At 36.8% G+C, this 26,005-nt stretch overlaps 1 pseudogene across 1 annotated transcript; it reads right to left on the bottom strand.

Moving 5' to 3' along the window:
• Positions 1 to 11,126: 11,126 nt before the first annotated feature.
• On the bottom strand, positions 11,127 to 22,850 carry LOC308659065 (transcription factor JunD-like; annotated as a pseudogene). The gene is made up of 5 exons: positions 22,681 to 22,850; positions 20,769 to 20,848; positions 18,049 to 18,165; positions 16,118 to 16,217; positions 11,127 to 11,942 (listed from the first exon to the last, which is right to left on the bottom strand). The product of its transcript is annotated as a transcription factor JunD-like (transcript).
• Between the last annotated feature and the right edge of the window lie 3,155 nt (positions 22,851 to 26,005).

Genomic DNA, 26,005 nt, shown 5'->3' with positions numbered 1-26,005 from the left:
AAGAGCAATTTACAATAACCTAGAGAAACTATATTTTCTTTTATTATGAGCACTATTTTCTCTTCTATTTTCCATCCAAATCTTGACTAATGGTATTCTGAGTTATTATTCTTTTCTTTTACAAAAATATTTTCCAAGTGCAGTTTCAATCCAGTCAAATTTGCCTATTCATAAAGGTACATAAACCAAAACCTTCAGGAATTTATTTGATTTATATGAAGAAGAAAATGGTAATTATTTCATAAGAGTGAAGTTTTGCACACTGGTTTGCAACTATTTAAATGCAGCCATTAGTAGGAGAATGACTTTAAGTTTGAAAATATGGGCAGATTTTGTAAAGAAGAAACAATACACTGGGTGTTTCAGTGCTTCAATGAATAAGATATAAGAGGAGTCACATAAGGAATGTCATATAACAAATATTCGACTATCATACTAACACAAGTTTTCCAATTTTTCTTAAACTTGTTTATGGGAGACAGTTTTTTTTTTACATTTTCATTGGTAATGGATATTCTAACTGCAATGTGACAGGTTGAATTTGATATGTTCTGAAATTTATAGGATCTGATTTCAATCAAGGTCTTGTGGATGGAGGAAAAAATGTAAACTCTTACAATACAACATTTGAATAAAATAAAATTTTAAAAAAACTTTGAAATGGGCATGTTGGGATTATTTCCCTAGAAGAGTCCTATATCTTTTTAAAAAAATATTTTTAGTTGTAGATGGACACAACACTTTTATCTTATGTGGTTCTGCAGATTGAACCCAGTGCCTCACACTTGCTAGACAACCACTTTACAACTGATCAACCACCCCAGCCTAATATTACTATTTCTGCCTATACAAACATGAAATCCACAGTTTCTGGTATATAATTTTATTGTAAGCAAAAGTATTTCAGATACTGTAGATCCAAGCCAAATAAGACACCATCTTTAATTTTAAGAAGTCTGTGGGGAAGATTAAAAATCAAACAAACACTGTCCATTAAATAATATAACTTATGATACAAAGGAAAACATAGTGTATACAGGCTCAAAGACAAGGGTAAGATCTGAGCAATTTCACGATATAAATGGGAGTAAACAAAAATATTCCTCTGAAGAATAAGGGATGTTTGAGTTAAAATTTATTATTTGTTTATTTTTTTTTTAATTTTGTTTTTGGGGATGCAGCAAGGGCTTTCTTTGTGGTAGGCCAGGGAAGAAAGAGCTCCACACCAGATCTTTACTTGAAATTAATATCAAGAATATGACACTGATTTATATACAATTTTTTCTGTTGTTTTGGTAAATGATAATTATAAAGATTATGGAGAGTAATAGATTGACTGAAAGAATGTTCATAAAAATCCTGTTGTGATAAAATGATCCTGTTTTTCTTCCAAGAATACCCATTAAAATGAACAAATATTTCAGTTTTATTTCCATAAGAATTACTTTTTATCCTCAAGCTGGCACTGAAATCTCAGGAGACATATTCCTGCTTTGTCTTTACATTGGCACTTTCTTTGAAGGGCCAAGCCCAGGCTTACTGACTTCCCAATAACTACATGGTTCTAACACACATCTTTATGATCCTCACCATGAGACTTTTGGTATCGACAAATTTTGGGGAAGAGTAGGACAGTCCATGTGAGTTCAAATGCAAAGTGTTTGTCTTCCTGGCCAAGGTCATGAAGGAACTCTCCACCTGCACCATCTACAAGTTGGGTGTGCTTTAGGCCATCACCATCAGCCTCAGTGGCTTCTCATGGGCCTGCTTCAAATTAAAAATCACAAATATCATCCCGTGGCTAATAATTTTCTTATTGATCCTCACCATGTCCCCTATACCAATGAAACAATTGGAAGCCACACAAAATTCTGTTAAGAATATAAAATGGTATAGTAGGTATAGGAAAGAATTTGGTGATTACTAAAATTTTAAATATAGAATTACCACATGACCTACCAATTTCATTTCTACCTATATTTTCAAATGAACTAAACACAGATATTCAAACACCAAATAAAATCTAGCTTGGTCTTCTATTTCTCACTCACCACTATTCATTTCTGCTCATGAGCTAAAAGCACAGGAGCCTATTTTCTTGAACTGATGGCATTCAGTGATCTCTAGTTTTGAGACTGTGTGGTTCTTTCAAGCAGATACATAATAATTTTCTTTCATAGACTTAAACAAAAATCATGTTTCTTCTAAGCTTCAGATTTTCTCCATGAAGCTCCCCATAAAAAAAAGAGCCACTCACACCATTCTGCTGCTCATGGAACCTCTTTTCTTGAACTGATGGCATTCAGTGATCTCTAGTTTTGAGACTGTGTGGTTCTTTCAAGCAGATACATAATAATTTTCTTTCATAGACTTAAACAAAAATCATGTTTCTTCTAAGCTTCAGATTTTCTCCATGAAGCTCCCCATAAAAAAAAGAGCCACTCACACCATTCTGCTGCTCATCATCTGCTTTGATATCCAGTATTTTTTGGACTTCATTATTTCACAATGAATAGGCATAGTCTGGACAAGTTATCTCATCCTGACATGTCTTCAAAAGGCTTGCGATCAGGGCTGGGGATGTGGCTCAAGTGGTAGCGTGCTCACCTGGCATGTGTGCAGCCCGGGTTAGATCCTCAGCACCACATACAAACAAAGATGTTGTGTCCGCTGAAAACCAAAAAAAAAAAATATTAAAAAATTCTCTCTCTCTCTCTCTCTCTCTCTCTCTCTCTCTCTCTCTCTCTCTCCCTCCCTCCCTCTCTTTAAAAAAAAGGCTTGTAATCAATTGTGATGGCATGCTCACTCTATTGGTGTTGATCAATGCTGACACTTAAATAATAAAACTATGCAAATTAAGTGGAGGAAAAAAGCTCAGCTTCTGACAAAACAAATTTGTCACTCTTATTAAAATAATATTCTCTATTTCAGAACATTTTACCTCTGATAAAAATCAATAAAGTAGGATTAAATTTTCTACTAGATCAAAGATATCTAAATAGCTAGCAAATAGCTTCTGGATTTTTTTTCTGTATCTGGATCAGTTTTTCAACATTTGCTTTAATTTTCACTATATCTGACACCATTTGAATATCATAAATTTTTATAATTTTTATTCACTTTGTATCTTAGACATTTATATTGAGTCTATTTTTTTGTCTTCTTGCATTACAGTTCCTGATATTATTTTCAGTGAAATTATATTAGAGGATTATTGATGCTTTTCTGTTTTTTTTTTCTTTTTTGTCTATTAATATATGCATGCTCATATCAAAACTATTCAGGAGTCTGCAGGAGTATTGCAAGTTTGTGGAAACTTTGGGTGACTTAGTGAGATCCTGTGAACAAAACAGGTAGGAGATGTATGTCATTCTTGGACCACTTTAGTGTTCACTTTCCTTTACCAAAACTAGTACAACAACAACCTGAACAACAGAAATCCAACAAATACCATGAAAGAGTACTCCATGAAAAAGAGAATGCCTTCACTTTCTAAAAAATAGAAATGTTGGGCACCATATGAGAATTCAACTCAATAACACCAATAAAGAAAAAGTCTTGAAAACACTGAAGTCTACAGAATTATAGTTAGAGATGACCAAAAGAATTGGAAGCCACACACACTTCTGTTAAAAATATAAATGGTAGAGTAGGTATAGAAAAGGATTTGATGATTGCTAAAATTGTAAACATAGAATTAACACATAACTTACCAATTTTATTCTTAGCTATATTTCCAAATGAACTTAAAACACATATTCAAACACTTGAACATGAATATCAATGGCATCACCATTTACACTAGGAGATATATGAAAATCCAAATTTTCATCAGAAATAATAAACAAATGTGTCTATGTATTTATATGTATCCATGTCTGAGTTAGCACATGTACATATAAATATATTCATACAAACAAATTATATCTATACATAGCATCTATATATATGTTTGAATATTACTCTGCAATAAAAATGAAGTACTGATACAGGCCACCATGTAGACAAATATCAAAAATATTAAGAAAGTAAGCAAAATCAGACATGATATTTAACCTGTGTTATAACTATATTTATAACAAATATCCAAAAATTGGAATTCATGGAGTTAGAAAGGAGAGAGTAAGTTGCCAGGGGCTTGGAAGCCATTTAAGTGAGTGGTTGCTTAACAAATTACATGGCTTATTTTCAGTAATTAAAATGTCTAAAACAAGGTAATTCTTGTAATTATACCACAACATTTTAAATGACACTACATAATTTATTTTTGATGGGCACTTTTATGAGAATTCAACTCAATAACACCAATAAGGAAAAAGTCTTGAAAACACTTAAGTCTATAGAATTACAGCTAGAGATGACAGAAATGAACTATGGAATTGAACATAACTTTCTTATCTTTGTATTGAACACATTACAAGAGTAACTGCATCATGTAGAGCCACAAAAATAGAATCCTAAATACAATGAGTTATACTCCTTGTATGTATAATATCCCAAAATATATTCTACATCATGCATATCTAAAAGGAACAAATAAATTAAAATTTAAAAAAGAAACTATGGAGTTGTAGTCTCCCACATGTACTATGTATCACCAAGATAAAGCGTGGATGGTAACACTAGATACCAGAATTCAAGAGCCTTCTCTGTGTCAGGCAGTACTCTTGATTCATTATTTACTTTGTCCATATCTTTCCAGTATCTTGAATCCTGATTGGAAGGCTTCTGATCTTACAGATGAGTACACTAAGTTTGAGGTCACCATCACTGCAGACTAAGTCTCTGACAATTAATTTGTGTCATTTCCAATTTACTGAATCATGTATCAAAATTAAAAGTCAGTCTCCCCCCCCCAACTCCACCTGTAGGAGGAGGAAGCAAGAGGTATAAATTACAACAGGGCAACAAACCCATCCTCATAAACTATTAATGTTTAAAGCTTGATTGTGGTCACTGTTACACTGATAAATATATATGTCCAAACATGAAAAAGTATGAATGATATATATATATATATATATATATATATATATATATATATATATATATATAGTTTATTGTATTTCAGTATTACCCTAATACAATTGTTTTAAATTTAAATGAAAGAAATACATATATTCCTCAGAAAAACAAAGTATATATTTGGAAAGCATAGAAGAAAGATGCTAAACATTATATGTTATCAAGAAATTACAAATTAAACACACCTATAAAAATTTACAGAATTTTAAACCTGACAATATCAAGAGCTGGCAAAGATGGGGCACAAGAAGAACTCTTATAAATTGCTGTAGGAATAACAAAATTGAACAGCCACTCTGAAAGACAGTTTGGTAGCTTCTTAAAAATTAAATATAGACTTAGTATGGCCCACTAATTGTACTTCTCAGGTTAATTCAATGAAATTGAAAGCTACGTCCACACAAAACCCACATACAAATGTGCACAGATTCTTCATTCATGATTGCTAAGAGCAAGAAGCAGCTAAGAGAGACTTCAGTAGCTATTTACCTCTTATTAATGTAAATACTATGAAACATCCATACACTGGAGGGTCATTCAATTTTTTTTTAAAGAGAGAGTGGGGGGGAGAGAGAGAGAGAGAGAGAGAGAGAGAGAGAGAGAGAGAGAGAGAATTTTTTTAATATTTATTTTTTAGTTCTCGGCGGACACAACATCTTTGTTGGTATGTGGTGCTGAGTATCGAACCCGGGCCGCACGCATGCCAGGCGAGCGCGCTACCGCTTGAGCCACATCCCCAGCCCTCAAAAATTTTTTAAAAATAAAATTTGCTATTAAACATGAAAACACATGGAGGCATCATAGATAAATATTGTTGGAAAAGAATATATTGTCTGAAATGCACATTTTTTGTGATTCCAAATTTGTGACATGCTGGAAAAGTCAAAAAATTAAAAATGTTTAACATTGCCAAGAAATCACGGGGAGTAGAAGATGCTAAAGAGGGGAAGAACAGGGATTTCTGTCATGGTGAATCTAATCTATAAGACAATATCATGGTGAAAATTGACAATATTCTTTGTCAATGCTTAAAAAACTGTAAAATTAGTGTTTTAATGAATAATTAAACTATGTATTACCATTAATAATTATTTAATACCATCACTATTGACAAAATATTTTGATTTTGTGCTTACATCAAATATTTCTCAGTAATATACCAAGCAAAAAATAGTGAAAAATTTGAATAAGGGAAGGCATATAGGAACATGGTTCTATATGCTTCATTTTCTTGTAAATCAACAACTCTCTTTAAAATAAAGTCTGTTCATTAAAAGAATCACAGAAGGCTTGGTAATCTTTTTAGCCTCAAACATGGCCTGCCCTAGGTCTGGCCCTCAACAATAAAATTTGCACTGAGAATAAATAATTTTTAAAAGCCTTGTTTTTCTTCTTTCTTTCTTTTCTATTTTTACAATTTTCATTGTCTTTTTAGAGAACAGTGAACATAAGACCTTAGTGAATAAATTAGTACCTTACATTCAAAAGATGCTTATACATCAATAAAAAAAATGATTATTTATCACTCTGCTCCATAGTTAGTAATTCTTGAATACTAAAGAAAAGATTTTCTAAACTTATTTTACTACACTTATATTTATGAGAAAATTTTTTGAGATTTTGTTTAAGTCCATCTCACCTCCAATATGCTATCTATAAAATGAGAGTACTTTCTTTTACTTACTCAACAAATATCTGGTTGAAATAAATGAAGATAGTCCAGGTAAAGAGGCATGCTGATAGACATTAAGGGTCAGATAAATTGTGGGTGATATTACTGAGAAACACAGTCCTATTAATCAGATAAATAGTAGGCATTTGGTGATATTTAGAGCTCTATATTCTTCTTCTTTTGTAATAACTAACCCTTCCCATGTAGATCTTGCATTTCTGAGCTGTGGTAGTTACCAACACTAACCTACCAGAAACAGATAACAGGATCTGTGAGTCATTTCTGTCCAGGTCAAGTTCCCTTATGCTCATAATATTTAGTAGATTTGGACATGAACAGGGCAAGTCAGGACCTTCTTTTACACTTCTCAGCCAAAATTAACAGAAAAGAGTTTCTCGTTTTGGTTCCTAGAATGGGAAAGAGAAAATCCTCCACGATTGGCATCTACAGTTCATTTTTTTCACAGTTCTTAAACTACCTGCTCATACTAAGCTGGACTGTACAATAGCTGAAGAAATTATCTTCAAGCACAGATTGGTTCATAATGACAATGTATATCTGCTAAATATTCAGTATGATGAGGGTGAGAGAATGAGAAGATGGACTACAATGGGAAGGGATAATTGGAAGAAAAACTGGCTCCCTCAGGAAGAAGGTGCTTTAAACTGTCTTCATTCCCAAATGAGAAAAATCATTAGTAAAATTTGTTCCTTCTTTTCTCTCTTCTCTACTTTCTTCCTTCTTCATTTCATTGGTTATTTTCTTCTTATCTCTCACTCTCCATTTCTTCCATGATTTCTGTCTAAGAGAAGATGTCTCAGTTCACTCTTCATATTTACTTCTCAGAAACTAGTAATTTGGAAAATAAAGCTCTATGGGAGGCATATCCATTTATATTGGGTGTCATTACACTGAATTGTTTTCAATTGAAAATCCTGAAAAATATATTTTAAGAGTATAAACACTCACATAAAACAGCAGTTTGTATTATTTATTTGTTTATTTATTTTCTTATACAACAAGCTATACATATCTGGGGTCTAGTGAGAGGCCCTACATTGTTTTGCTAGGAAGATAACCAGAAAAAAAAGACAACATCAATAAAAAACCAAATTATCTTTATCGCATTACTGACTTTTCTATAATAAAAGAAGTTTATAATAATTTAGAGAAAGTTACTTTATCTCTTCCTGAAAAATATTTAAACTTTCAAAGGTATTTTCACTGATTTTTCACCCAAATATCAAAGGATAATTTTATTCACTGAAAACTTTAAAGGAAAAATGTTTTCCAAAGGCAATTTGAATTCACTCAATCAATGAAAATGGACTTTGGGTGTTCAGGAAATGTAAGCATTTTCTATAGAATTTTTTGTAATTTTAAAGGAGAAAAGTAATTGGATCATCAGAGTACAGCTTTGCCCTAAATATCTGAATTCACATATTGATGTCAGAATGGTCAAACTTGGAAAAAAAGGAAATTTTTTTAAAGAAGATTCAAAGCCCTGGGTACCTACTTCTTTTAACCCATGAGTCTTTCAGGCACTGAGTGACTATGAAGCCAGATTTAAAGATAGGTCCTCAGTACAGTTAGGTAAATCCGGTCTCATATCCAGTAAGATAAATAAAATGGAGGCCATAGTAGAGAATGGAGTTCAGGAAACCAGAGCAGCCCTTGGGGAAATTGAAATGTTAATGTCCTCTAAGCCTGGAGACCATCCTAAATAAATGTTAATGAAACAGCTCCCAGCAAACAGGGAAGTGCTAATCCCAAAGCTGCCCCAGGCCCTTTCTGCCCAGGTTACTCCTCCAGCCCACCTTTTGGGCCTTTCCACCTGGGAAACAAAAGACATGAGTGTGGGAAAACTGAAAGAAGACTTTAGCAATAAAAAAGGGAAGACCTCGTCCTTCTACGGATTCCGTCTTTTGGGTCCCCTTCTTTCTCTTGGGAGAAGTCTTTTCTGCGGTCCTTTAATAAAGCTTTTCTTTTCACTCTACACTTGCCTCAGTGGGCTTCTCTAGTGTTATACTGCAGCATTGGGGAAGAAAATACTCCAGGTAAACAGTGGTAACAACTATTCTGTGAGAGGCACCAGAGTTAATGAACATTGCAGCATTATTCAAAGTGTAGCCTGAGAAGACTCTCTGTTATTACTGAGTTTATTCATGGGAAATAGTCATTTTTTTCCATCTTGGCCATAGATGTGTCAAAGGCAGTTTAACAAGTTGAACTTGACAGTTCCTTCTACCCAGCCTGGTTCATTCATTTCCCTTGAAATGAAGCATTTTATTGAATTTTTTAAAAATATGTTTGTAAACTATTTCTTTCTACTCTGTCCTCACCAGCAAGGGAAGTGATGATATTTGCTTACCTTTGTTGCTTTCTACAAAACATCTCTAGGCTTCACATTTGGGTTTCCTGCTAAATTCAGCATGATATTTATGATAATGTTCCTCTTATTTCCCTATTTCTTAACAATGTAATAGTATCTTATATTCTCCTGCTTTACAAACACCTAAGTATCTTAGTGTAGTAATTATCCTGATACACACACATGAAACATGTTGATTCCACTTTTCATGGAACTTACCTATTAATTCAGAAGTATTTCATAATCTTCATCCTTCTTCCATAGGGTATGTCATTTCCTTTGACTGATCCTCTTGTGTTTTATTTATTTCAAGGTTTTTACATTTATTTAAGGAGCATTATGTCAAGAGTACGAATAACATAAAATTCCATTAGAAATAAATTTGATAATATTGGAGAGTTAGAGTGTTAAAATATTTTATCTCATCATTCCATACTTCCATATAGAGACTCTGACAGAAATTATAGCTACTTTAAGTGTTTTATAGATCAAAAAAATTAAGATGTGAGCTAAAAATCTTGAATAAAGTACCCCAAATGGAGTCATGGCTGTGTTATTTAATGCAATTTTACCAAGTGACCACGAAACTCTGGACACACACACACACACACACACATTTTAAAAAAAGGAGTCTTGAAGGTGTCAGTCCTCTCCTGGGGAAAGCAAAAAAATGTTTTAAAAATATTGTTATTTGAGGACTAACATTAGTCAAAGCAGGCTAATGTTAGGGTAGTCATTTCTACTCTAAAGTATGAAGTCTTGAATGTACTACATTAATTCTCCCAAGCCAGGATTTATCATAAGCCTAACAAGTAAGAAAAACCCAGTACCAGAGAAATTCTCAGCCCAGTTCTACAAGAAGTTGAAAAAAGAATGAACACCAATTCTTCTAAAATTATTTTATAAAATAGAAAATAGCAAAACCTTTCTAACCTCATTCTATGAAACTAATATCAACCGAATGCAAAAACCAGACAGACACATCGAGGAAAGAATATTTCAGGCCAGTATTCCTGATGAACAGAGATGTAATAATTCTCAGTAAAATTATGACAAACATCATACAAAATCATATTAAAAAGATAGTGCAATTTGATCAGTGGGGTTTGTCCCAGGGATGCAGTGTTGGTTCAAAACATGAAAATCAATAAACATATTTTTTTAAGTAAATAGATGTAAAGACAGGAATCAGGAAATTATCTAAATAATAGCAGAAAAAGCATTTGACTACATACATGATCAAAATACTAGAAAACTATGTATAGTAGAAATATATCATAAACTATAAAAGCTGTCAATGGTAAACACAGGGAAACATTATTTTTTTTCTTTTCTTTGTATTGTTATTTATTTATTTATTTATTATATGTTTTTTTTGGCGTAAGGAGACTGTGCAAACAGAAAACTGGGCAAACAAAGGATTACAAACAGGAATGTGGACTCCTAGCAAAATGAAAAGAAAGACAAAAACAAAAGAACAAAGAGGGAGTGGTGGTCAGAAGGACAGAAGAGGGTAGCCAGAGCTAGGAAAAGTCATAGTATTTTTTTTCTTCCTCCCATTTCTTAAAAAAACAAAAACAAAAACAAAAACAAACAAAAAAACAAGGAAACACACATGCACACAAAACCATTTGTTCCAGAGTAGAAACATAAATAGGGCAGAATCAACACTTTGTTCTTCTTTCTTCCAATGGCAAAAAATAATAATAATAATAAAGTAAAAGAAAAGGCAGGCTGGTGGATGCGCCCCACAGAGCCCCTTCCATAGTGGTGTGTACAAAGGGACAGCTGGAGCTCTCGGTTTCTGCAACACAGGGCCACACAGAGAGGCAGCTCCAGGAAAGGGGTGGTGTCATGCGCCCAGGGAGCAGGGGATCCAGCTTATTGAAGTCCAGAGCTGCCCTCAGGGATATACCTGGGGACCGCGCCCTCTCCAAGTCCTGGACACCCTTGGGGAGGGTGTCGCCAGGACCGCACAGTTCTCCAGATCCAAGGCACCCATGCACCACCCCTCGTGAGCCAGCTACTCAAGCAGGGAGGCTACGCCCTAGCTGGGGCTCAGTATGTGGTCACCTGGTGCTGGGGCAGCAGCTGGCAGCTGCTGTTGACGTGGATAATAACTTTCTGCTTGAGCTGCACCACTTGCTCGCTCAGCAGGCTCCTGATCTGGCTCTTGAGCATCTTCAGTTTCTCCTCCAAGTGGGAGATGCGCTCCAGCTTGCGTTTGTGTCACTTGGAAGCTGCCATGCATTTGGCCAGCCTCTTGCGATCTTGCTCCTGCGTGTCCACCTCGATGGGCCACAGCTGCGGGCTCTTGCGGAAGCTTGGTGCGTCGGCCACCATCTGTGGCTAGTCCTTGAGCGCTGCCAGGCGCAGCGGCCCCAGTGCTACCGGGCAGATGCAGTGGGAAGGGAAAGGGATCAGCGGTGAAGGCCACAGTGGCAGCACCCAGCACCCCTGCGAGCCATCAGCTAACTGCTCAGGTTAGCTTAGAGCGTTGCCTCCTTGTAGCCATCTCCCCGAAGTGGGGTGAATGGGGGGCTAAGCGTGGAAGCCGTGCCAGAGGGTCTTCCTTCTGTGCAGCAGCAGAGGCTGCCCTACCGGCAGCAAGCTGGTTCTGTTTGTGCAAATCTTCCAGGGCTTTCACAAAGCGCTCTGTGAACTCTTGCTCTTCCCTGTCTGCCACCTTGGGGTAGAGGAACTGCGTGCTTGCCTGTGGTGGTGTCCAGCCCTTTGGACTGGATTATGAGGCGCTCCAGCTCAGGAGAGGCGAGCTTGAGCAGCTCCAGGTCGAGTGAGGAGGGCAAAGGCCGGGGGACACTGCACTGGGGGCGCCCATCTCGCCCAGGGAGGGGGAGGTAGCCCAGCCGGTGTCTGGAGCTGCAACACCTGCTTGCTCAGGCTCAGTGTCAGCGTGTCCTTCTGGGGTGCCCCAGGGAACAAGCAGCCCTGGGACGCTAAGTTGCTGCCATTGCCACTGGTGCTACTATCCAGGCTCAGGGCCTCATCGCCTTAGAGGGGTGTTTCTATCCTCTGGCTCCCCCCCACCTCAAAGCACCGGTAGGAGGCAGGGGAGTGGCTGGGCTGCTGTGCCTGGCCCTCTTGCAGCGGCTCCTCAGAAACATTGTTCTGAAGGGAGAAAAATTTGAAGTATTCCCTCTATAATTAAAAAAAAAGGATACCCTTTTTTGTCACTTTTTTGCCACTTCTATTCAACAACATCCTTGAAACTCTATCCAAAACAATTAGAAGAAAGAATGAAAGTTAAATGAGTTGGAAAAGAGGAACTCAAACTATCACTATTTGCTAATGACCTGCTTCTATATTTAGAAAATCCAAAAAATTTCACCTGAAAACTTTCTTGACTAATAAATAAATTCATCAAAACAAACACCCATAAACCAAATGCATTTCTATACTTTAAAAATGAATCCACTTTAAAAAAAATTTAGGAAAACCACCCCATTAACAATGGCCTCAAAAAAAAAGAGAATAAAACAAAATACTTGGGAGTCAATCTAAAAAATAGTTAAAATACCTCTACAATGAAAACTACAGAACACTAAAAATACAGTTTGAAAGTCTTAGAAGATGTAAAGATGTTCCAGGCGCTTAGATAGGCAGAATGATCATAGTCAAAACAGCCATACTAACAAAGTAGTTATACAGATTCAATGCAATTCCTTTTAAACTTCCAATGACATTCTTCATAAAACTAGAAAAAGCAAGCATTAACTTAATTTGAAAAAAGATAGGAGAGCCACAATAGCCAAAGCAATTCTCAACAAAATGAGTGACTCAGTAGGCCTCACAATACTAGACCTTAAACTGTACTACAGAGAAATAGTTAAAAAAATTTAAAAGGTACCAACAGACATGTAGACAAATATCATACTAGAAAAAGATGCCAAAAACATAAATTGGAGAAAAGGTAGCCTCTTCAACAATTGGTGCTGGTAAAACTGGAAATCCATATGTAGAAAGATGAAATTAAAACTCTATCTCTCACTGTGCTCAAAAATCAACTCAAAGTAGATCAAAGACTTAGACATGAGAATGGAAACCCTATGACTAACAGAAAGAAAGAAGGTCCACATTCTCATCATGTTAGCTTAGGACCTGACTTCTTGAATAAGATTCCTAAAATACAAACAGTAAAATTAGTAATCAATAAATGGGATGGATTCAAAGAAAGAAGCTTATTCTTCACAAAGGAAACAATCTATAACATGAAGAGAAAGCCTACAGAATGGGAAAAAAAAATCTGTACCACCACACATCAAATAGAGCAGTAATCTCCAAGATATATAAAGAACTCAACAAACAATGCCAAAAAAGAGACATAACCCATCAATAAATGGACTAAGAAACTGAACAGACACTTCACAGTAGAAGAAATATAATTGATCAACAAACACATAAAACAGGCCATCATCTTTAGCAATTATAGAAATGAAAATCAATGCTATTTCAATATTTCATTGCACTGCAGTCATAGTGGCAATTATCAAGAATACAAGCAATAATTTTTTTAAAAGAGAGAGTGAGAGAGGGAGAAAGAGAGAAAGAGAGAGAGAGAATTTTAAAATCTATCTATCTTTTTTTTTTTTTTTTAGTTATCGGTGGATACAACATCTTTGTTTGTATGTGGTGCTGAGAATTGAACCCGGGCCGCACGCATGCCAGGTGAGCATGCTACTGCTTGAGCCACATCCACAGCCCCAGCAATAACTTTTTTCATTAGGATGGGGGACAAAAGGTACACTCATACATTGCTGGTGGCCACATCAATGTAGAGTAGGTCAATTCACAATAGCTAAACTATGGAAACAACCTAGGTACCCTTCAACAGATGAATGGATAAATAAAATGTGAATATATATATATATATATATATATATATATATATATATATATATATATTTGTGTGTGTATGAAATATTACTGAACCCCAAAAATAATAAAATTATGCACTTGCTGGCATATGGATGGAATTTGAGAATACCAGGCTAAGCTAAATAAACCAATAGCAAACTTCCAAAGGCTTAATATTTTATCTAATGTGCAGATGCTAATTCATAATGGAAGGCACTAGGGAAGAAAAAATGCACTTTGGATTAGAAAGCGGGAAGTAAAGGGAGGCAAAGAGAAATGAGATTTTGAAGGATTATGAAATGGATTAGATATCATTACCTTGCATGCTTATACAATTACATAACTGGTGCAATTCTATACTAACTGTAACAAATGCAAAAAAAGATAGAATAAAATAAATTACAAACTATAAGAGCTAAAACACTGTTGTACTGAAATAGAAGAAAATATAAAAAAACAATGCACAGAAAAGAAAACAAGGATAAGCCCAGACACTCACTGCACACTCATCTTTGAGAAGGGGTCCAATAATACATAATGGATAAAGGATAGTCTTTTTTTATTTTTTATTTTATTTTTTTTATTGTTGGTCGTTCAAAACATTACATAGTTCTTAATATATCATATTTCACAGTTTGATTCAAGTGGGTTATGAACTCCCATTTTTACCCCTTATACCGATTGCTGTATCACATCAAAAGGATAGTCTTTTTACAGATGATGCTGAGGACACTCAATATTTACATAGGGAAGAAAGAAAATACTGAGGTCCCACTTACCAATCTCTTCCCATCCTACTAAGGTGACAGATATGATCTTTCTCTGATTTGATCACTACACAGTGTTACGTGTATTAAAATATCATGCTACACCACACAAGCAGATGAAGTCGCTATTTTTTCAATCTAAAATTAAAAAAGAAAGAAGAGCATAAGTTTGTGAGCAATAAAAACAAATCACAGAAGAAAAACTTTACAAAACTGCTTTAGAAAATGGTCCTTTGGCTATGACAGTAAAAGGACAGGGGACAGAACCATAAAAAGACAAGTAGAATTTCATTAAGCCAAAAGCTTCTGCACAGCACAGTAAAGCATGAATAGAAAAAAGACTCAACTGTTGGAATGAGAGAAATTACTTACACATCACCTGAGAAGAGTATAAAGCCTAAAACACACAAGAAAATTGCTATGACTCTATTAAAATTAAAAACTTGAGGAAAAACCAGTAAGCAAGCTGGGCACAGTGGGACATACTTTAATACCAGTGGTTTCAGAAGCTGAGGTGGGAGGATCACAAGTTAAAAACTAGCCTCATCAAATTATCCAGGCCAAAATAAACTGAGTCAAACCCTGTCTCTAAATTTAAAATAAATAAATTAATTAAATTCTGTGGATGTAGCTCAGTTGTTAAGTGCTGTGGATTCAATCCCTAGTGGCAAAAAAATGTAAACAGAGAGTAGCATGTTGTTTTCAAAGAAACGTGGTTAGGGTAAATTGGAGTGCTGATCTTCAATGGATATAAAATTTCAATTGCATAAGATAAACAACTTCTAGATATTTGCAGAATAATTCTGTACTTACACTTTACAATAGTATAATGTTCACTTAAATGTTTTCTGAGTACATATATCCTACTTAGTGTTCTTACTATTGTGCAAGGTAGGAAGGAAGGAAGAATGGGATGAAGGCCGGGAAGGATGATGGAGAGAAAGGAGGAGGCAGAAGGCAGGGAAAGGGGGACTAGCCCCATGATGCTCTTCCTACACCGTCAGGATTCCTGCTCAAATTGGACCTGTCCTTGATTGAATATTCTGCTACATCTATCATAAATTTTGATATTATCTTACTACTTATTTTTCTTAAGTAAATTCCAAGAAGGCAATGGACTACAGGTATGAACACAGCACATAAATGTAACCAGCAGGTATACTGCATTTGGCCACCTCATGCACACTGAGTTTTCATTCCCATAATCACAGAAGTCCAGTGGGCCAAGGAAAAATGGGAGCTAAGAGAAAGTTGGGTACAATGTGACCATGTCCTATCCACAAGTAAGTAAAAAAAGGGAGGGTAATGAAACCCAGGAAGGCCACACAGTAATGTCCACCAGAATTAGATTCAAATACAGAAAGAAGACAGCTTGTTCACTCAAGGTACTTCTCTTTGTTAGCCCACCTCTCCAGCTGAGGATGTAAAGGGAAAGGGAAACCAGGGTGACCCACAGTCACTTTTCTTCTAGTTCTTTCAAACTCATTAACAAACCAGGTGGAGAAACCTTCACAGTTATCAAGGTGTAGTAAAAACAATTACACTTGTTCTGTGTAACATATTCACTGCTTTGGCATTTATGAACACAAGATGGATATTCAACCTCTACAATATGACTTGTTTCTAAGTTTGAATTTAAAATTGATATAGCATTTTTAAAGATAAATATTAGAAGTCTTGCTAATAATTTTAAATGCTGTAATAAGAAGGACAATTAAAAGATGACAAAATATACCATGACATGTGAAGAGATCACAGAAGAAAAAAAATATATATTTCTGTGGCATGATATCAATGGCCCAGGTCACTTGCTTTTAGACACGGACTCCAAATTTTTATCTTGCACTGGGCCTGACAAATTACACAAATTTCCCTAAAAATACCTGTAAAAATGTGTATATTTCCCTGGAGAAAGTGCTGATTCTAGGATCTGGTAAGATAAATAAATAATAATAATAAAAGAGCCTGAACATAGTAGGAGGAAGAGAAGGAAGAGTAAGAGGAGAGTCTCCCAAGGTGTCTCACATGTGGATTCCTGACAAATGACATAAGAACTAAGGTAAAATATCCTGAAAGAATGAAAGCTGGAAAAATATGAGCAATAATATAAAAACCTTTAATGGTAAAATATAAGTAAAAGCAACAAATAAGTATATATTAACTAAGAAAAAAATGATTGAATTTATTGACAATAAGTAATGGGAACAAACAACTCTTTCATATTGAAGGATTCAAAACAATGCAGGAAAATAGCATCCCCTCCTTCATGTGGAGTTTAGTATCCTTGCAATTTTATGGGTGGGCAGATTGAATGACTTGATTGCAACAAATAGTGAATGAATAAGGTAAAAGTATTATATTCCCAAAGATAAACCTGGAATAAACTACCTTGACAATGGATGTACTGTAGCACTTCAAATATTTCAGTGACCATCAGGTAACCTCATCATGCTGGGATAACAAGGCATTTCAAATCCATACTATTCCATCCAAAATTATTTAATTAGTTCTCTTTACAGGTGACTGACAATGACCATTTTCACAAGCAGAAAACAAATCATAAGGATAATCTCTCCCTCAGTGTTGAGTGCCTACCTTTCAGTGAGCAAATAGAATAATTAATTTTAATTTGTTTTTAATTAACAAATATTTAATGCATATGTTAACGGAATTGAGCATAATATTTCCAAATGCATGGTTACACAGTGATCATATCTAATTATCTATCTTCTACTTTCATCCCTTGCCTTTCCCCAGCACCCTTCCTACTCTTCAGAAATTACTATTGGGCTGCCATATTACTTTTAAAAAATCAACTCTAGGGTGTAGGTGGCAAACATGTTAATAGAAAAAATATTTCTGCAGTCACAGACAAGTATTTGCAGGAATGAACTCTCCCCACATCTCAGAGACCATAAATGTTAACACCTGGCTAATTCTCCCTTTATCTCATTGTACACAATTAGAAAATCAATCTCCAGCTAGTGCCTTCACAATGCTGACCTAAATTTTCCCATAAATCATCCGATTGGCTTCAGTTCCCACCACCTAAGAATAGGGGTTTCATTGAGATCATCAGAAATCAGTATGACACCAAATCTCCTTTGCCACCCTGAAGTTCACTTTTTAGTGGTTTTCAGAACAAGAGGTTCTGCCTTTCTTTTTTAAATTATCTCTTCCAGAAATTCATGTCATTACATTTCCTTGGATTTTTATCTCCTTAACTGGATGCCCTCACTCTCTGTATCCTTCATAGGTTTTTTTCTTCTACATTGTTAAATATAGGTTTCTCTAAGCCCCAGCTCAGAGAAATGCTCCCTGTTCTTCTATATATTTACCCATACTCAGGGTCGTGCTCAGTCCCTTGGCAGTATTTTCTGAATTCCTCTGTCTCTCAAATATCCATTTTCTTCCCAGTTGTCTCCTGTAACCTTCAGACATGTTCATGTGGATATCTAGGAGAAATCACAAACATCAACGCAAAGCCTTCCTCAAGACTAGCACTCTGTTCCCTGCCTCATGTAGTCTTTCTACCCCATACAGGATTGGGTACCAGCAACTACCCTAGAGTGCTCAAATAAAAAATTCAGCAATTTTCCTTGATCTTTTCACCATTACCCTCACCCAACCCATCCCCAAACCCTGCTTACCTTAAAGAAAATATAAAAATATATGTATGTGAGAGAGAAAGAGAGATACATATATTCAAAATTATGAATATATAAGAATACAATTATATGTATATTAAATATCTATAAAATATATAATTATATATAAATAAATCAGGTTAAACTATTTTTATTACTATTACCAAGTCATGCAATCATGTTACATCATACATATTATCTTGATAATCATACCCATGGGTGCAAGTTATTCTAAATGACCACAAATACTCCTCATATCAAGGGACTTTAAAGCTGCTTTTGCCAAAAACTTCTGATTATTCACTTAGGGCTACAGATACCCAATGGACAACTACAAGTGAGATAACACTTGGAATCTCTGAGATATATTTATTATATTTGTTGGCTTATAATAATTACAACATAGAAAAGAGAAAGAAATATCAGCAATATTAGTAAGGAGTCCTGAAATATCCTAGGCATAACAGGTGTAGGAAGAGGCCCACATCTGAATAAAATTTTGGAAAAAAAAATATAGATATAGATATAGATATAGATATGTGTGTGTGTGTGCGCGCACACACACACACACACACACACACACACACACATATACACACACACAAACACCAAACACACATACAAACATACATATATACACTGGGTAGTGAGTGTAATACTCCCTTCCTTAGGGGAATGATTAATTTCACACATACAATTAATGACGATTTGTATGAAAAAAATCAAAAAGCTGCTTGTAAAACAAGTACTGAAGGGCTTTCTAAAATGTTTCCTATCCAAGCCAGCCAATAGGTAGGTAGATACTCTGGCGGACACTAGAAAAAAGTCAAAAGTACAGTTCTGGCACCATCTAGTGACCAATCAGGAGTTAGCACTTCTAACAAAGGGAAAGTAGCAACATTAAGCAGAGCCATAAGTAAAAGCAGGGATGAGACTGAAATTCTTGAAACCTCAATAAGGGTTAGGGAGAGGCAACTGGAGAACCAAGAAAGAGGGCTTCTTAATTAGGCATTTATTTTACAAGTAGAAAAGGATTGGGGCAGGTAAATGACATAGTGATGGGTGTGTTTTAGAATGGTTGAGAAGGTAAAACATGCATGGATGTTAACTTTAGATCAGATGCCTAAAAGGGGTTAGTACTCCATGTCTCTTTAGTGCCTGAATTCTTGGGTCAGTCCAGGAGAATGGTAGCCCCCACAATAATGGGAGTAGAGTTTCCTTGCTGTTTTGTTCATGCCTGTGTCCTCTTAGCTCAAAACAGAACCTTGTATTAATAGTTTTATTTTAAAATGCAAAAGGTTATGTTTCCATATATAAAACTAATTGAGGATTGTGATTATGCCTAGATGTAGAGTGTTCACCTATTATGCATGAAGCACTGGGTTCGAGCCTCACCATCACATAAAAATAAAATAAATGTAGTGTGTCAACCTACAACTAAAAAGTAAATGTATAAAAGATAAAAAACACCACTAAATGACAGCACTGTCAAAAAAAAAAGATCCCCTGCCCCATCCATGCCAAATTGCCTTTTAGAGAATCACGAAGTTGGTTCTTGGCCTTACACCAGCCTGAGAGGCAGATGTCACTTTGTGTCCTACTTTACAGTTTCCCAAAGTTGCCCCTGGAAAGAGTCAAGGCCACCTCCCCCATCAATTATTTGTTTGTTGCCCAAGTGCTAGAAAACCCCTGCCTGTGAATAAGTGACTGAAGTGAACTGTGTGATCCAGAACAGACCCCAGCAAGTGATGGCTGCATTACAAGCTTACCCTCTCTGGATTTCCAGGTCTCAGTATATACACAGCAGGTACCAAGAGAAGTTTCTGTGAACATGTTTGAAAAATTGTTGTTCCCCAAAAACAACGTGTCAGGCAATATCCCCATGACCCCTTCCAGAAACCCCATAGAACCCAACCAACCTGAAAATATAGAAAGTGCACAGCATCCCAGGAGATGGAGAACAAAGAAAGGCTGTGCCATGGCATCTTCAGCCTCCCTCCATTGCTTCAGGGTGTAAGTGGGGAAACTGAGGCCCCCAGTGGAGCAGACCCTGAGGTCACATTTCTATCTAAGAGCCCAAAGACACTTCTTCCCCACTGGGTCCACAGTGACTCTGGACAGAATTTCCAGATTCCTCTTCTGACTCCCTTTGCCTCCTGTGGATGCACCCACCATGCCCTTTGCTCCTGCACCACTGTGCCTCTTGTTTCCTAGTTGTGCTCACATAAGGGGTCCTGGATGAGGTGCTGCCCCCCACGTGCTTTCCCTGTCTCCTTCCCACCCACTGTTCTTATGGGTTGGGCTCCCCTCACTCAGACTGACTTTGCCTCACTAGGTCTGCCGAATACTTAAGCCCCTCTAGGTCCTCTCCACTTTCTTTCATGTGCTCCACCCAACATCTGGCCTCTTACCTGTATTGTTCTTCAGAGCCATGCCCACTTCACCCACTTGATCCTCTGCATTTTGTCCAGGTGGCTCATCCTCCGATGACCTATTTAACAATCTGGGATTACAGGTTGTTCCCCTCTAGCTCTGGAACCTTTTGAAGTCTTGCTTGGCCCAATTCCACCAACATCTACTAGCATACCAAATGGTTGTGCTCTTCTTTGTTAGCTTTGTTAGCTATGCTTTTCCATCAATTCACTCCTACACTAGCTACCCTGTGTTATCTGGCCTCTCCACTGCTCCTTTAAAACTTCATCTGAAATGAATGAAAGGAATCTTGCACAGATTTCCATGGTTGTAACACCACTGAGTTTAAGGGACAATTACATTTGGGCTCTGGTCACGTTTGGACCCCTCATCTCCAATGGTTCACTATGAACAACTCTACTAACCTGAGTATCTCCATTTACAAAATTTAGCTAATGATAATACTTTGCATAAATGTGAGCATGTTTTCATCACTGTCTTTGTATTATGGATGCAGAAGAGACACTGGCAAGCAACTAGCAAGGTCCCTGCCCTATATATGAAAGAGCCCAGCAAGAATTAAAAAGGCATATTTGCAAAGGACGTGGCCTTCTGCTTTTCTTTAGCTCTGTGGCCTTCAGCACCTTCTCTTACCCTTTCATCACAGGATGGGCACAGCTACCTGGCAAACAAGAGTCATATGTGATCTCTTCTCCAGCCAGCCTGGGGCATCTCAGAATGAGGGAGCATAGGTGTTTGATCATTGTCATTTTTCTCAAGGTTCAGTCTCAGAAGAAAAGCCTCTTTATAATGACTTATGTATAACTATGGTTTATTCTGACAACCTGACTCAATTCTGTAGAGTCAGGGCAGCAGTTGAGGACTTGGGTTTCAAGCTGCAGAAACTGAACTGGGTGCTTTAAAAATGCACTAGATTACACTAGGAAAGTCAAGGGAACCTGATGGCAAAGTTCAAAAAAACCAGGAGCTGGGTTTTGACAGGTGATCTCAGTGCCTAAAACCCCTTTATAGTCCTTCCTGGAGCCTGCTGCTATATGAGCACACTGTGAGTCTTTCTGCTGTCACTTTGTGATTGCTCAGATTCTAAGTCTTCAGAGAAGGAGTGTAGTTGTCTGGGTATAGGTACTGGCTGGGAATATGAATTCTTCTCATTCAACTAGGTATTGAAGGATCAGTAGAAATTTGCTAAAGAGCAAATAAAAGGACATTCTAGGTAAGAACACCATGTGTGACCTCATAAAGAAATTTGTGTCCTCTCAGAATCACACAACCACACTATGCCAGGTGCTTTTCTCATCATGTCATTCTCCAGACCTTTCAAAAATAGTGCTATATTTTGGGAAACTGATTGCATTGTTTTATGAAAATGGTACAGGCTCTTATAAAGAATTCAAAGTACACAGAAAAATACTGCAAATGTGGGAAAGGGGTGGGAAACTTGCCAAAACCAGTGCCCCAAACACCAGAATTAACATTACGCAGTGTCATTTTCTAGGCCTTTCTAGTCACATAGATTGGAGGGTGAATAAAAAAGGAGGGATGGGTAGAAAGAAAGAAAAAAAAACTTTTATTAAAATGAGATTAAATGTGGGCTGGGTTTGTGGCTCAATGGGAAAATGCTTGCCTAGCTCATGCGAGGTGCTGGGTTATATCATCAATACCACATAAAAATAAATAAATAGTCAAGCCCTGGGGGGCTCAGGGCCAGGGTCTATACCCATAGAGCCTCACTTAGCTGGCCCTCACTCTGGACACAAGTGGGAAGAACCTGACAGAGCAGAACAACTTCAGCAACATTCCTCACGAGGGGAAGCACACACCGCTCTATGAGTGGTCCTCCCCCATCAATCCAGCACAGAGTGGCTGCCCCAATCACAGGATTCTGCCTACTTCCCTGGCTCTTCTACATCATCATCGTCAGACAACAATGAGGGTCGTGCAAAGGCAGAAGGTTCCCCCACTGCCTCTTCAGGAAGCCAGCTAGTGGAAGGCAAAGGGATCCAGATGGGCACAGTCCAGCCAATCCCCTGTCTCTTGTTGATGCCCACCAGCAACCACATGGACATCACCACACCTCCCCTGCCCCCCTTCACACCTGAGGTGCTAAGAGTGGCCAAGCACAGGAACAAGAAGGGGCTGATGTATCCCTACACTTTCCACATCCTGATGAAGTGTGAAATCAAAATTGCTGTTTCTATTGAAGATGTAGCCAACAAAGACCTGCTTCCGGCTGCCCTGCTCTAGAGGTCAGGTCGTCAGTATGTTTACAGAGTCCTGTTTAGTTTGGCAGAAAGCAGAAAGAAAACTGAGAGACTTGCTTTTAGAAAGAACAGACTTTCACCAGAATTCTCACCAGTGATCATGAAGTAATTGACAGTTTACAAGGGGCAATCTCCTCCAACCCAGTCTCAGGGCAGGGGCAGAGGCTTTGCAGGAATCTGTGGCTTTGGCTGCCCTTATGGGAAAACCATAGCAACTAGCCCTTACCATGCCTTCTGGGTGAAGGCAGCATCAGAATACTGTGGAGCCTTCTCAGGCAGTGACAGCAGCAGGACTAGCAAGTCCCAGGGTGGAGTCCAAATTATACCTTCTCAGGGAGGGAAACTAGAAATCGCTGGCACTGTGGTTGGCTACTGGGCAGGAAGCTGGCAGAGCCGTGGAGTCCGAGGGCCCTTCCCACTGCAAGTGGTCTCTGTGGGAGGACCAGCAAGAGGGCATCCAAGAGGAGTTATTTCCACCCTAGGGATACAGAGGTTTGGTAGAGATGGAAGGCACTATGGCCGAGGTTACAAAAGCCAGGGAGGAATTTAGTGCAGACCTCTTTATGCTGCTTCAGTGGAAGAAGTGGCCAAAGAGCTGAAGTCAAAATCTGGAGAATCAAAGTCCTCTGCCGTGTCTTCACACGGGTCCCTGGCTGAAAATGGAGTGATGGCTGAGGAGGAGGAGAAGCCAGTGTCCCAGATGAATGAAAGTGCAGGGCACAGCAGGGACCCTAGCCACTCGGAAAGTGCCTTGAACAATGATTAAAATGTGCACTACAAATCCTCATTGAAATGCACTAAATACAGATAGCACCTGCTGCAGCGAGGCTGCTCTGGTGGCAGATATCTTAAATAATGAAGAATAAACTTATATTTTATAGAGGGTGAAGGATGCTGGAAGGGTAAGGATTTAGAAATATCTGGAGAGAAAGAGAGCCTGCAGTTATGTACATTTTGTCCTTTCTGTAAAAGAAAAATTAGGACTTTGGAAATTCAGATCCCTCTTTGATTTCAGAAATGTAAACAACACATTTTGATTCTTAACCAGTTGTAATCAAAATGCTACAATAAAACAAAAAAGAGAGAACAAAAATGAAGAGCACTTGACTCCTGCATTTAAAATAAAGTACACACAAAATTTAAACTGGTTATGACAAAAGCTTATAGTTGTAGTTCTTGAAGTATAAAGAAAACAAATTTTGGAAGTCTTTATATATAGCTTAAAATATAATTTTTTAGCATTCCACACCATATGTATGCCATTATATTTGATTTGGCATTACTGTTTCACAATGAAGCTTTGTTTAAGGCTTTGATTTTTATGATTATGAAAGAAATACGACACAACCACAGTTTTTCTTTCTTACTTAAATGTTATCATTGTTGATGTGGTTTTTTTGTGTTAAAAAAGTGCAACTATAGAAACTAAAAAATTATAAAGTAATATTGCTGTTCTGCTGATTTTACAAACACAGTACATCATAATACTTTACAAGCAAGTTAAATGGAGATGCAAATGACCTTTCAAAATCAACGCAATGTGTTCTGAAACTTAATGATTAATACCACGCATCTGTGATCAATGGACTATGTGCTTTTTGAATCAGATGTAGACCATTAGTATACTACTTGAGCTAAACTTCTGCATTGTTCATAATTTTTAAAATGTGTAGTTCATATTTTGCATGTTATTGTCCTTTCTTCCATTCTTACCAGTATGTGCCCATTTGCAAAACAAAAATGCTAATAATCAGTAATGGGCCTATAAGAGATGTTAACTCTGTTTAGTCATTGACTGATCTTGCTCTAATATTAAAATTTTGTGATTATTGACCTCTGTTACATTTATTCTAAAATGCTCCCAAAATTATCTAGCCATTTTCAAATATCAACATTACCTTGGTGTATTCACTGCTGTGTGCATTATTGTTCTTTGTTGCTGTTTTATGCCTTCATATTAGCAAAATATGAAATTCTGTGAAGAAAAAAAAACCTTTGATCTCAAAAAAAAAATCACCCCCCTTCCATAGCAGGAAACAAATTGCTTGTTCTTGAAAACTTTTCCATCAAAAATTTAGTAGTAGCAGGTATACTTCTATCATTTTGTTGTTTTTGTTAATGTTTCCAAACAATGTACTTTGAAATCAGAATCACTTCTTATCATTTCCATATACTTCTGATGCTCTCCATCATACTAGTGATAAGAAATGAGGTGTAATTGTCCAACCCCTGCCCGCAAGAGCTAAGTAGTGTTACTACTATTTACACGTGAGGAGTCCTTGCTTCCCCAATGCTGAAGTATAGCACCAGAGAAGCATGCCAAGGCAATTTTAGAGTGGAGAGTAGAAGATTTATTAAGCAGAAAAGACTGCTGCCGGAGGAAGAAGGGGACCCAAGAGGTGGAATCTGTGGAAGGGAGGAGCCTACCTTTAAATCTGGCTTCAGTAGGATCTTAATGTAAATTAAAGGGAGTTCAGCCCTAACTCCTGGATTGTGAAGTATGAACTGCTGTTGGGTCTGATTGACTGTCCATGAATTTTGTTGTGGCATACCAGAGGCTATTGAATGCAACTTACAATGCTTAATAAAAATCTTTATACTTTTAATATAAAAATATAGAAATAAAACAATGTTTTAAAATTATTTTAAAAAGTAATTAAATGTGAAAATAAAGCATTTTTACTTGAATTTAAGAAAGGAAAAAACAAAATCTGTAAAATATACATAGTTGCTAACATGAAATATTCTTTTGTGACAAAAGTGTTTGTTTGATATAAGAACACCCCAAAATTGTGATTAACAATGTATCTCAAAAGTTAAAAAAAAAAAAACATTAAAAAAAACTGAGAATGAAGCTCAGTGGTTATGTGCCCCTAAATTCAAACCATTGTACAAAAAAAGAAAGAAAAAAGAAAGAAAGAAAGAAAGAAATTTTTTCTTATATTACATATTAC

This window comes from Spermophilus citellus, assembly GCF_964194105.1.
Source record: "Spermophilus citellus genome assembly, chromosome: 10".
Classification (NCBI taxonomy): Eukaryota; Metazoa; Chordata; class Mammalia; order Rodentia; family Sciuridae; genus Spermophilus; species Spermophilus citellus.
Note: the sequence above shows the minus strand (reverse complement) of the source record. Positions and strands in the feature narration are given on the sequence as shown.